Source organism: Lycium ferocissimum, chromosome 8, assembly GCF_029784015.1.
Source record: "Lycium ferocissimum isolate CSIRO_LF1 chromosome 8, AGI_CSIRO_Lferr_CH_V1, whole genome shotgun sequence".
In the NCBI taxonomy this organism is placed as follows: Eukaryota; Viridiplantae; Streptophyta; class Magnoliopsida; order Solanales; family Solanaceae; genus Lycium; species Lycium ferocissimum.
In genome coordinates this window covers 55,228,366-55,240,364 of record NC_081349.1, presented here as the reverse complement: position 1 = coordinate 55,240,364, position 11,999 = coordinate 55,228,366, and the positions used below count along the sequence as shown (strand labels likewise).

The following is an 11,999-nucleotide window of genomic DNA, read 5'->3' as shown; positions in this document are numbered from 1 at the left end:
GCAAGATGTGTCTAGAGATAGACTCAATAATAAGTCAAAAAGAATTAATGGAATCTAGTGCGCCTAGTTCTGGTCCATTTCAAAGAATAACTGTTGGAGAACAGTACACGGTAGACACGAGTACAGGAAATGTACCTAGGAGAAGAGTTTTTAGAACAGCAGGAGAACCCATAGAATTTTTTTTTTAATCTGGACTCTGTCCAGTCATGAATCTTGTTACACTGTTCATCTCTTCCTCTTAATCTTTGTTCTTAATATCCTTCTTCTTTAACCACACCACGGTTACCACGGCCAACATCGTCCTTTATCATTTTTTGGACATTAAAACGGTCTCTCAACACCTAGAAATTTACAGGTTAATCCATCGAGTTTATTAAGAAATTAAGAGAATAACCATATACTAAGAGTAACAGATTCATAATATCAAGTAAGTAATTACTTAAACATATTATTTATATAAACATGGAATAATTTACATAATAGGGAGACTAGTACAGAAACAAACATAGTTAAAATCTTACATGACTTGAAGATGGAGAGAGTTTCCTTTCGGGAACCCCAAAACTACTTCACACTAAGAGAAAAATTATCGAAAGCTTAATACTATTTTACAAGGAAATTTATTTTACAAAGGTTTTGGACTGGGAAAGGGATTGAGGCATTTGAAAGAGAAGGGGAATATGGAGTTTTTTCTTGAGAGATGTTGTTGATGCTCTTGTTGGTGATGGTCTCGCTTCTCCACAACTGATGGTATTTATAGGTGTCTGGCGGACTTCAACTCCGAATTTCAAAATATTAAAGAATTTTTTGAGTTCAGCCGGGTGCTCGTTGGGCTCCATCATCACATGAAGCTTTTCAAAAGAAGCTTTATATGTTTCTCCGTTTGCTGATGTGTCCATTTACTGTGGCTGCTTTATTAAAGCTACTTTTAATAAAGTCTTTTTTTCTGAAAATGTCTTCTTGTCGTTGCTTTGTTCAACGAATCTTTCAGTCTTCTGTCTTATCATGATTACTTCCTCCACTAATATATATATATAGATATATATATATATATATTATGTGTCTAGATTATGTGGTGCGATAGAATCAAAACTCATCCCCGAATCGTTGTTGTTTGGATCTTGTGAATCTTGAAATATACTGTTCTGAAAATTTACCATATCTCCTTCATCTGAACTATGGACTGGTGACATTCTTGGACTTGGAGATAATTCTGGACTAGGATTCTTGATTATGTGCTTGTCTTGTTCTTGTTTTGTCTGAAAAAATCTTTCCAACGTCTCTTTAACTATACTTTCTATTTTTTCATTCTTTTTCTTTTTAGTAAGTGTGCTTTTCTTCGTAGAAGTTGCTCCTTGCGTAAGTGTCTTTGGTAGTCTTCATCTTATCTGGAGAGATGAACATCCCTCATCTTCACTTTTTGGCAAAGTGGCAGCCATCAACAGATTTGATGAGTCTTTACCGGCTACCGTTTGAACCGGACTAGCTGTATCCTTATCCGATACAGTGGATCTAACTGCATTCATTGAGGAATGCACACCCATCTCATCCATTTTTGTCTGAGATGGAAAACTTTGGGATTGTGCTAACTCGAATTTAACCGCTTGTAGTCTTTGCTCTAATATCTTTACTTGTTGCAAGAGTTTCATTTTTTCTTGGACTAATGTCTCTTTCTGCTGGTTTATTCTCTTGACAACTTCAGTCATAGTAGAACAGTGATTACAAAAAATCACCTTGTCTGTGTCTTTTTGTATGTTGTACTGAAGGATTTTATCTGGGTTTTGTTTAAGGGCTGGAGAGATATAATAATTTGGACCCAACGTTCCTCTAGCATAATCTAATGCCTCAGTAAAATCATTAAATTCTTTAAAAAGAGGTTTTCTTATGTCTTTAATAGAGTCTAAAACTTATATCCAAGTTTGAAAAACACCATTAGTTTTACCATGAACTACAACATAAAATTTGAATTTTTTGTCTAAGATTTTGTCTGTGAAATACTGACAAAGTCCATTTAAAGTGGCTATAAAATGTTTAGAATCTTTTCTGCTTTTCCTCTTACTATCTCACTATGGTTCCTTACCATAAATGTTGCAGATTTATGTTTGCGAGTAGATCTTCGTATTACTCTTAGATCTAATAGTTCTTTTATTTGTACTTTAATAAAGTCTAAAACTATTTAATCCATATATTACAGCTAAAATTTTCGCGTCTATACTACTCATATTTCCAGTATGATTACAAGAGATGGAGTAATTTTCTTTAAAAATATTACACATACACCAGTACAAGCTCTTAAGACTGAAACTAGTATCCGACATGAAGATCCCTACCACACCAAATAAACACCGCAAAGAAAGAAGATAATTGTTATAAAGACTGTCAAGAAAACAATACATGTTGTAAAAGTAAGACAGAAACAAAGAATTTAATTCTAGAAGAAGAAGAAATACTAGAAGACGAAAATCTAATAGAAAAAAATTATACTTTAATAGATATAGAAACAGAATTGTATAATTTTAAAAATAGGAATAGAGAGAATAGGAGTAATAAAAGATCAAAAAGATCTAAATAATATAATTCTAAAAATTTACCATATCTCCTTCATCTGAACTATGGAGTGGTGACATTCCTAGACTTGGAGATAATTCTGGACAGTACCTACACTTACTATGGAATATATACTTTCTGTGTCTGACATGTATTCATCTACATCTATTAAAGTTTCTTGAAAATATTTAATCAGCTAGGAATTTCTTGTCTTATTATTTATTCTTTTTGGACATTTATTTGCTAAGTGTTCTACACTTCCAAAAATGTCTTCTAGTCGTTGCTTTGTTCAACGAATCTTTTAGTCTTCTATCTTATCATGATTACTTCCTCTACTAATATATATATATATATATATATATATATATATATATTATGTAGTGCGATAGAATCAAAACTCATCCCCGAATCGTCGTTGTTTGGATCTTGTGAATCTTGAAATGCACTGTTCTGAAAATTTACTATATCTCCTTTATCTGAACTATGTACTGGTGATATTCCTGGACTTGGAGATAATTCTGGACAAATAAATAGTTTTAGACTATATTATAATTACACACCACAAAGAGACACTCTTCTCCTAGGTACATTTCCTGTACCATACCTAAAAAAGCTTTAGAAATGCCAAATAAGTTAGATAATGTTAAAGAATTACAAAAGTCCGCAAGAAAGTCATGAATCTTGCTACACTGTTGATCTCTTTCTCTTAATCTTTGTTCTTAATATCCTTCTTCTTTAACCACACCCCGGTTACCACAGCCAACATCGTCCTTTATCATTTTTTGGACATTAAAACAAAATTTCCCTCAACACTTAGGAATTTACGGTTAATCCATCGAGTTTTATTAAGAAATAAAGAGAATAACCATATACTAAGAGTAACAGATTCATAATAACAAGTAAGTAATTACTCAAACATAATATTTATATAAACATGGAATAATTTACATAATAGGGAGAGTAGTACAGAAACATAGTTAAAAACTTACATGACTTGAAGATGGAGAGAGGTTTCCCTTTCGGGGAACCCAGCTAAAAAAGCTTTAGAGATGCCAGATAAGTTAGATAATGTTAAATAATTACAAAAATTCCTAGGAATAGTAAGTTGTGCTAGAAATTTTATAAAAGACTTAGGAAAAATAGCAGGACCATTGTACTCAAAGACGGGATCTAATGGTCAAAAACATTTTAACACTAAAGACATTAAAGTAGTACAAAAAAATTAAAGAAAAAATAAAAATTATTCCTGACTTAAACATGCCACTAGAAACAGACTATTTAATTAGAGAAATAGATGGTAGTTTTGAGGTATGGGGAGCAGTTTTAAAAGCAAGACCAATAAATATAGTAATAAAAGTGAAGAAAAAATATGTACTTATCAAAGTGGTAAGTACAGAGAAAAAGGAAATATGAGTAGTATAGACGCGGAAATTTTAGCTTGTACTGGTGTATGTGTAATATTTTTTAAGAAAATTACTCCATCTCTTGTAATCATACAACTGCCATTATTATGTAACATAAAGTCTAATCCTATGACAAAATCTACACTTATATTAACGTCTCTTACCCATATCTTATCCATTTTATAGCTGGGTTTGTAAAATTCTGAACATGTATTTATAAAGCTAATGTATTCCTTATGAACATAATGTCTATATATATTATGAGTTTCATCCATTTGCATGGCTGCAACTGGTTTCTCTAGGATTTTTATTAAATTGGGTGGAACTATTCTTTTATTTATTATACACTTCGTGCACCCCGAATCTACTAATGCTAATGTCTCTATTTCATAATCATCTATTTTAATTCTTGCGAGTATCTTTATTGTTCCTAATTTTTTATGTTCATTACATACTAATGCTTCATGGTCTTCTATACTCATTAGTTCTGCTTGAGAATCTTCTGGTATTATTCTTAATGGTCTTATTATTGGTTGTATATTAGATAAACTCATTTCTTCATCTTTACTATCTGCTTCTTTTTGTTTTCCCTTTTCTAATTTACATAATCTAGTTTCTAATTCATTTATTCTTGTTTCTAATGTTATCATTCTTAAGTTAATAGTAGGGTCTTCTATTTTCTTATGGGTTCCTTCTTTATTTATTTTTGTTTTAAATTCTTTTTCTACACACATTGTACATCCTTCTATATAACAATTTTTATATTTAGCTCGTTTATCTCTACTAGGATACCATTTACAGAAGAAACATGCATTACTGTCTAATCCCTTATTTCTTTTGAACTCATGGTTACAATCTTCCGATATATTTGCTAAATTATCTACTTGAATTGCTTCTAAGTCTAAATTTTCTAACCCTATTAATTCTTTTGCTTCTGAGTCTGATGAGTCTGTTTTGATTTTTTTCTTCAAAAGATCTACACTTACTATGGAATATATACTTTCTGTGTCGGACATGTATTCATCTACATTTATTAAAGTTTCTTGAAAATCTTCAATCAGCTGTGAATTTCTTGTCTTATTATTTATTCTTTTTGGACATGTATTTACTAAGTGTTCTACACTTCCACAAGTAAAGCAACTAACCAAGATGTAGAAGACCTTAATGATTTTACTGAGGCATTAGATTATGCTAGAGGAATGTTGGGTCCAAATTATTAAATATGATTTTAATGAGGCATTAGATTATGCTAGAGGAATGTTGGGTCCAAATTATTAAATATGATTTTAATGAGGCATTAGATTATGCTAGAGGAATGTTGGGTCCAAATTATTATATTTTTTGTCGGTCACTTATCAATTGTAGGTGTTCGCTTATCAATTCTAACCTTGGCACTATTATTTGTTCTACTTTCTTAGTTATTTCTAATAATAATGAGATTATAGCAATATTTTGTTTAAAAATTATTTGATTAGATTTAGCATTAGGTATATAGTCTTGTGGTAAAGGTATAGATTTTTCTATTAATTTTGAGGCTTCTTCCTGGGTTTTAGTTGGTCTACTCATGAAAGAGTAATTTAGTTTACTTCTTCTACTGTCTTTTTCAATTCTCTAATATCATTAGTTAATACTTCTACTTGTTGTGTAATTTGAGTTACTATCTGTGTTGTCTTTATTTCTATTTGGACTTGGAGATAATTCTGGACTAGGTTTACCTTTCGAGTAACCCCAAAAACTACTTCACACTAAGAGAGAATTACTGAAAGCTTAATACTATTTTACAAGGAAATTTAAACTACTGAGTCAACTTTAATGAATATAGAACTAATACAAGAAATCGTTTAAGAATTTCTTAATATGAAACCAACTACTTATACTTAACTATTCTAGCTTTATTACTGCATTTCTTTGTAATACTAATAATCCACTATTTGGATCTTCTCCTGTAATTAAAGTATGTATTTTGTTAGTAAAATTATATGGGTTTGCTCCCATGGATACTAAGTGTTGGAATTCCATTGGAAAATTTTCCTTGTATGCTTCCCATAAAGCCTTGGCTGATTCTCCTAAGAATGTTTCTAGATATTTATACATTGTTTCTGTGTCATTGTACGTTTTTATATAGTCTGCTACTACTATTCCTTTCTAGAGATCTATTACTGAATTTCATCTTTGTGGATCATGAGCTGCTATATTTAGTATTTTACCCTTATTACCTCCTTCTTGAAGAATAATAGGTTCTTCTATAAGCATTGTTTTTCCTGATGGTTTTACATTATCTATAGGTTCTCCTGTTGTTCTAAGAACTCTTCTCCTAGGTACATTTCCTGTACTCGTGTCTACCGTGTACTGTTCTCCAACATTTGTTCTTTGAAATGGACTAGAACTAGACACGCTAGATTCCATTAATTCTTTTTGACTTATTATTGTGTCTATCTCTATTTCTTCATCACTGTCTTGCATACCTTCTAATATTTTATCAAAGTCATCCGATTTCTTTTGGGACATATTTTCTACTCTATATCCCCAATTATCAGTTCTAGCTTCACATAGTTTAAAATGACTTATAGTCTCTTCTATTGTTAGATCTCCTAAATTACATCTTTTACATCTAAAAATTGAATACTTTCTTCATGCATGCGTACCTGCTAGTATCCTGATTTACAATCAAATTTACTAAATATTTTCTTTCCTTGTATTCTATTTATTAATTCTGTTTTATCTGGTAACTTATATCCATCTGTCCTAGTATTATCATTAAGTCTTTTATAATTTATTACCATTCTCCGGCTCTTAAACAAAATCCAGACAAAATCCCTCAGTACAACATACAAAAAGACACAGACAAGGTGATTTTTTGTGATCACTGTTCTACTATGACTGAAGTTGTCAAGAGACTAAACCAGCAGAAAGAGACATTAGTCCAAGAAAAAATGAAACTCTTGGAACAAGTAAAGATATTAGAACAAAAACTACAAGCAGTTAAGTTCGAGTTCCAGAATATGTAATTAAAACAGCCTCAATAGAAGCAACTAACCAAGATGTAGAAGACTTTAAAGTACAAATAAAAGAACTATTACACACCACAAAGAGACACTCTTCTCCTAGATACATTTCCTGTACTCGTGTCTACCGTGTACTGTTCTCCAACAGTTGTTCTTTGAAATGGACTAGAACTAAATGCACTAGATTCCATTAATTCTTTTTGACTTATTATTGAGTCTATCTCTATTTCTTCATCACTGTCTTGCATACCTTCTAATATTTTATCAAATTCGTCCGATTTCTTTTGGGACATATTTTCTACTTATATATATATAAAAGGGAGATATACTTCATATTTCCTATATATATGTATAATAAAACCCATAGGTACTAAACTCATTTTATTAGGACTAAATAGAAGCGACTCTACTCGGGAGAAATCCAGGGTGTGTCTTAGTCCAGAAATAAAGTGAGTTGAACACTTATGTGGATTTTTGAACCCCAACCCCATTTTTCTAAGGGGACTTTTTACCAAATTTTTCTTGAGTTTGTGATAAAGAAACGAATGACATTTTGTGGAAAACTTAAACACATTTAAGCAAATAATACAATAATCACACATTGAAGCTCGTAGGTCAAGCGTATTCTACGACTTCTTAATACTATGGTGCTTAAAACCTTCCCTAGGGGATCAGAACCCTTACCTCGAACTATGGTCCAAAAAGGATTTTTTTCCTTGCTTGATAAACCCTTTTAAACCCGATTTTCCTAGTTTTCCTTTAATAAATTAGGTGGCAACTCTAAAATACTAAAATCCAATTAGAGCACCAACAACATCTTAGTAGCTTTTCTGCGCCCGCATAAAAGTGAACCGTAACAATGGCCTTTGGGGTTACCCGTTCCATTTAACAATTCAAAACGAGGCACCTTGAAACCTTTAGGCAAGTCCAAATTTGTACGCATTCACAGATCATCATAGCTTAAGCCTGTGCCCGATGGGAGCGGTTCCCGGACCGTTCCAACATTGCGGTCATCTTTCATTCGAGCCTTTCTTCCTGCTTTTCCTTATCAGCCTTCCATGCCTTTTCCATCTCTTTGTAGTGATCAATTTCTTGGTGATCAGGTGAGAAGGTGTTTGGGGTGACGGGTGTGTGGAAGGAAACTGTTGAGTGTGTAAGGTGATTTTCGTAGATATGGGTAGTTTGGGCAGTCGGTAGTGAGACGGTACTTGGTTGTACAGTGATGCTGGATGGGTGTTTTGTGGCGCTTTGTAAGAGGGAACGGAGTGAGTGGTTCCGAGAATTTGGGTAGTGTTAAGTGGTGGTAGAGTATAGTACCCCAATGTATCCATAAGTGATCGGATTTAGGGTTAATGGTATGGTGGTTACAGTGGAATGAGTGGGAAATTGATCGGGTAGCAGTGAGCTTAGAGACGAAAAAGGCGGTAGAGGCCGTCTTGTTTCAGCAGGTGCTTCTCGAGCAGCATTAGCAGCTTTGTTCCGCGTGACCTCTTCTTGAAGGTCAGCGATTTTCTCAAACATCATCTTCATAACGTCCTCAGTAAGCAAGAACTCAGGTAATTCTCGAAGAGGTGACTCTCTGAGAGCGATGTCAGTTGGAGTAGTCTCATTCCCGGAAGTACCAGTCATTTTTGCTTTGCCTCGATCTTGTTGGGATAGGGATGCTATTGCAGCTTTTGATCTTGTGAAGTATGCCAGTGTGAACACGAATCAACTTTCTTTTCTATAAGAAAAGAACAACTAAAAAGCAAACAATGTAAGTTTGTCAGGCAATAAAGATAAGCAGAATATCGCACATAGTTGGTAGTTAAAGCACGTAGCAGATAAATAATCATATGTCTGACTTAAATGTTTGATTGATCTCTTGTACTGAGTCTCGGGTATTTCAACTTTGTTAAGTGAGGGAATATAATATTTATAATATATAGGGATCGAGTCTTACGTTGACTGCCTACGTATCCCTCCGCGGGAAATCAGGCCCAACAGTAGTTCGGTTTATATAAAATAAGACTCCCTAACCTAAAACCTACCCGTGACCAGGCCTGATAGGGGCTTCCTGCGTATCTTTTCTTGGGACATCAGGTCGGCGCAGTTTCTTTTACATATAAATGGTGGGGTAGGGGGGGGTGGGATAAATCTGTGTTAAATACAAAAAATGGGATCCCCTAAAATTTACCCAAAAGGTGACCTTTCCCCTGACAGAATGGGTTATTGGTCCTCTCAACCCTTTTCCCGGCCCTAAAGGCCCCAAATTCCAATAATAAAGTGGGAGCACCACCCAGATGGTGCCTGTGTGGACCAGATGCACCACTTCAAACTTAAAAGCTTCACATTCTTCGATGTTGTGCTCGAGATCCCCAAAATGGTAAAGACAAATTTTTCTGCGACTGGTTCCTTCGGTAGGAGCTCTCCTAGTTCTGATGTAACGACCCATTTGGTTGTTATAGTGTTCTGACCTATTTAACCTTGTTGACCCTTCCCCAGAGTCCCGTTAGTATGATCTATAACTTAGTGAAGTCACTAGGTTGGTTCCCGCAAGGTTCGAGTGTAAAGTGAGTCATTGATGGAGAAGCTAATTAAGTTAATGAGTTAGAGTTGAACATGGTCAACGCCAGGTTAGAATGACCTCATGTCAATATTTTGAAAGTTTGAATGAGTTATTATGATTATTTTGAACTTTTCCACAAGTTTTGGTGAGATTCCGAAGAGTTTCAAATGGGTTTGGATTTTGTCGCGCTCGTATTCGATGTTTTCGTCATAAATCTTTGGATAGAAACGGGTCTAGATTGATCAAATGACCTTTATTTTGTGTGAGGTTTGAACCATTAGATCCGTATCATAATTACGAAGCTATAGCAAAAAGAATCGTGGCATTTCGCCTCCCTATGAGGGAGTTATGGCAATTTTACTAAAATATTCCACTGTTGGTTCTGGGGTGGTCGCTATAGCACCCACCTGGTTGTAATAGCAGTACCTTGGTCACATTTCCTCAACCCTGGTCACTATAGCGTGCTCGCTATATCGAAAATCTGGTCGCTGTAGCACAACTTTTCCTACATAAAAATTCTGACTTTGCCCATTTAGTATTTTGAGTATATCTTGAGTTCCAGAGCTCCGATTTGGGCTATTTTTGAGGCGTTTTGCTCATTTTGAAGAGAGGGTAAGATTATTATCTTTATTTTCATGATTTCCCCATGATTCCCTTGGTCCATTAGCGTTTATTTCATGATTTGGTTGGGGAAACTAAGGTTTTTTTTTCTTTCATAAAATTGGGTTTTCAAATAATTTATCAAATCGAAGGGCTATTTGTGGATGGATATCAAGCCTTTTCGTGATTCTTACTATTTATACTATGGGTAATCTGATTTTGACTAAAATTTCCAGTTTTGCCCTTGCAGGCTCGGGGTTACCTTTTTGGGTTCGTTTTGGGGTTTCGAATTAAAGTATAGCAATATTGGTATCGTTGGACTCATTTAGACTCATAGAGTACTATTTTGACTATATTGTATCTGAATTTTCAATAAAATTATAGTTTTTCCCTCGTGGCTAGGGTTTGGCTATTTTGGGTCCATTTTTGAGATTTGGGTAAAACTATAGTAATATGTGTGTCCTTAGATTTGTATTCTGACATAAAATTCATATTTGATAGACGTTAATCATTTTGAGATTCTCCAAAGAGGAAGGAAAGGCTAAGGTTTGACGATTCAAGACTGTTGCTCGACATTCCAGGTTGGCTACGGCTTACTTTAGTTAGACTTTGATTAGCGAAACGTATGTATCGTGTATAATTGACGGGAGAAAGCATGATTAGGTCTTCGGACATGGTGTTGTGGTTGGATATTAGCTAGGTTGGTATGACTTCTGATTTTGTGGGCTCGTCGCCATTACTTTGTTTATTGAAATATGAGGTGTAGTTGTATTCATACTGTGGTGATCTGGGATGGATTTCTATTATGTTGATCGTTGTTGATGGTGGCTTGTTACCTTGTTATTGTGATTATACTTATTACCTAAATTGTCATGATATACTCAGTTCTCCCTTATTGTGACACATATTATCAGAGAAAGGAAGGATAATGAGTTTAGATTTGAATTGTGATATAAACTTATGATGGTACGTAGATGAAAACTTGATGTATGATTTATTGTTGATGATAATATATAGAAAAATGTAGCATCTTGGTGATACAAGACTTAGTTGTAAGGCATACTTGCAATGTGTGGAAGTAAAGAGGGACATAGTGTTACACCCCGTACTTGCGGAGAAGCACTTATCAAATTTGAGTGTAAGTATGTTGAACTATAGCTAAGTAAAACAACTTTGGAGTATAAGGGACAAAGCGTTATTAAGTATATTTTATGAGTAAAGATGCATATGATGAATTCCGGAAGGTCCTATAAGGAATTGAGTGGAAGGAGTTGAGTTAGTATGACTTTGAAAAAAGATGAGTGTTACTTTGAACAACAAAGTATGAGCCAACTTGGGGAAAGAATATCTTTTAGTATATGAGGAGTTTTGAAGTAAAGCAAAAGCCTTAATTGAAGTTCATGAAGTCTAGTATCCAATTCAACAAATCGCTCATCGATACGACGTCGGAGTAGAGAATTATGGACGTTACAAGTCGGGTTGGTAGAGCAAGAACGCACAGCTACAGTGCGCGACACGCGCGCTACAGTACCCGAAAATTCTAGGTCTGTGCCAACTGACCCTAGAATATCATAAAAGGGGATTTACCCCTTATTTCTTCACCCAAACCCCCCAAAACTTATCCCAAATCCTCTAGAACATTCCCCCAACTTCCACAACATGCACATATATTCCTACAAGTCTATATGACAATTTTGGTCATTTTTAACATAACCCCAAGTCCTAGAAAGCCCTAGAAACCTCTCCAAACATATTTCAACATATTTCTAAGCCTAAACCAAGGACCAAAGTGAAGATTAAAGTGGTTAAGTGTTCCAAGTGAGGTCTACACTTGTCTCCTCTTCTTGAAGATGTTTGGGTGAGTATTTTTAAGGTGGAGTAACCATGGAATTGAAG

At 34.3% G+C, this 11,999-nt stretch overlaps 1 long non-coding RNA gene across 1 annotated transcript in view; it reads right to left on the bottom strand.

Moving 5' to 3' along the window:
- Positions 1-2,143: 2,143 nt before the first annotated feature.
- Positions 2,144-11,999, bottom strand: part of LOC132067051 (uncharacterized) — a 24,881-nt gene continuing 15,025 nt past the window's right edge. Inside the window, exon 2 of the long non-coding RNA XR_009416998.1 lies at positions 2,144-2,326. This is a non-coding gene — a long non-coding RNA (uncharacterized LOC132067051). The remainder of the gene's footprint in view (positions 2,327-11,999) is intronic.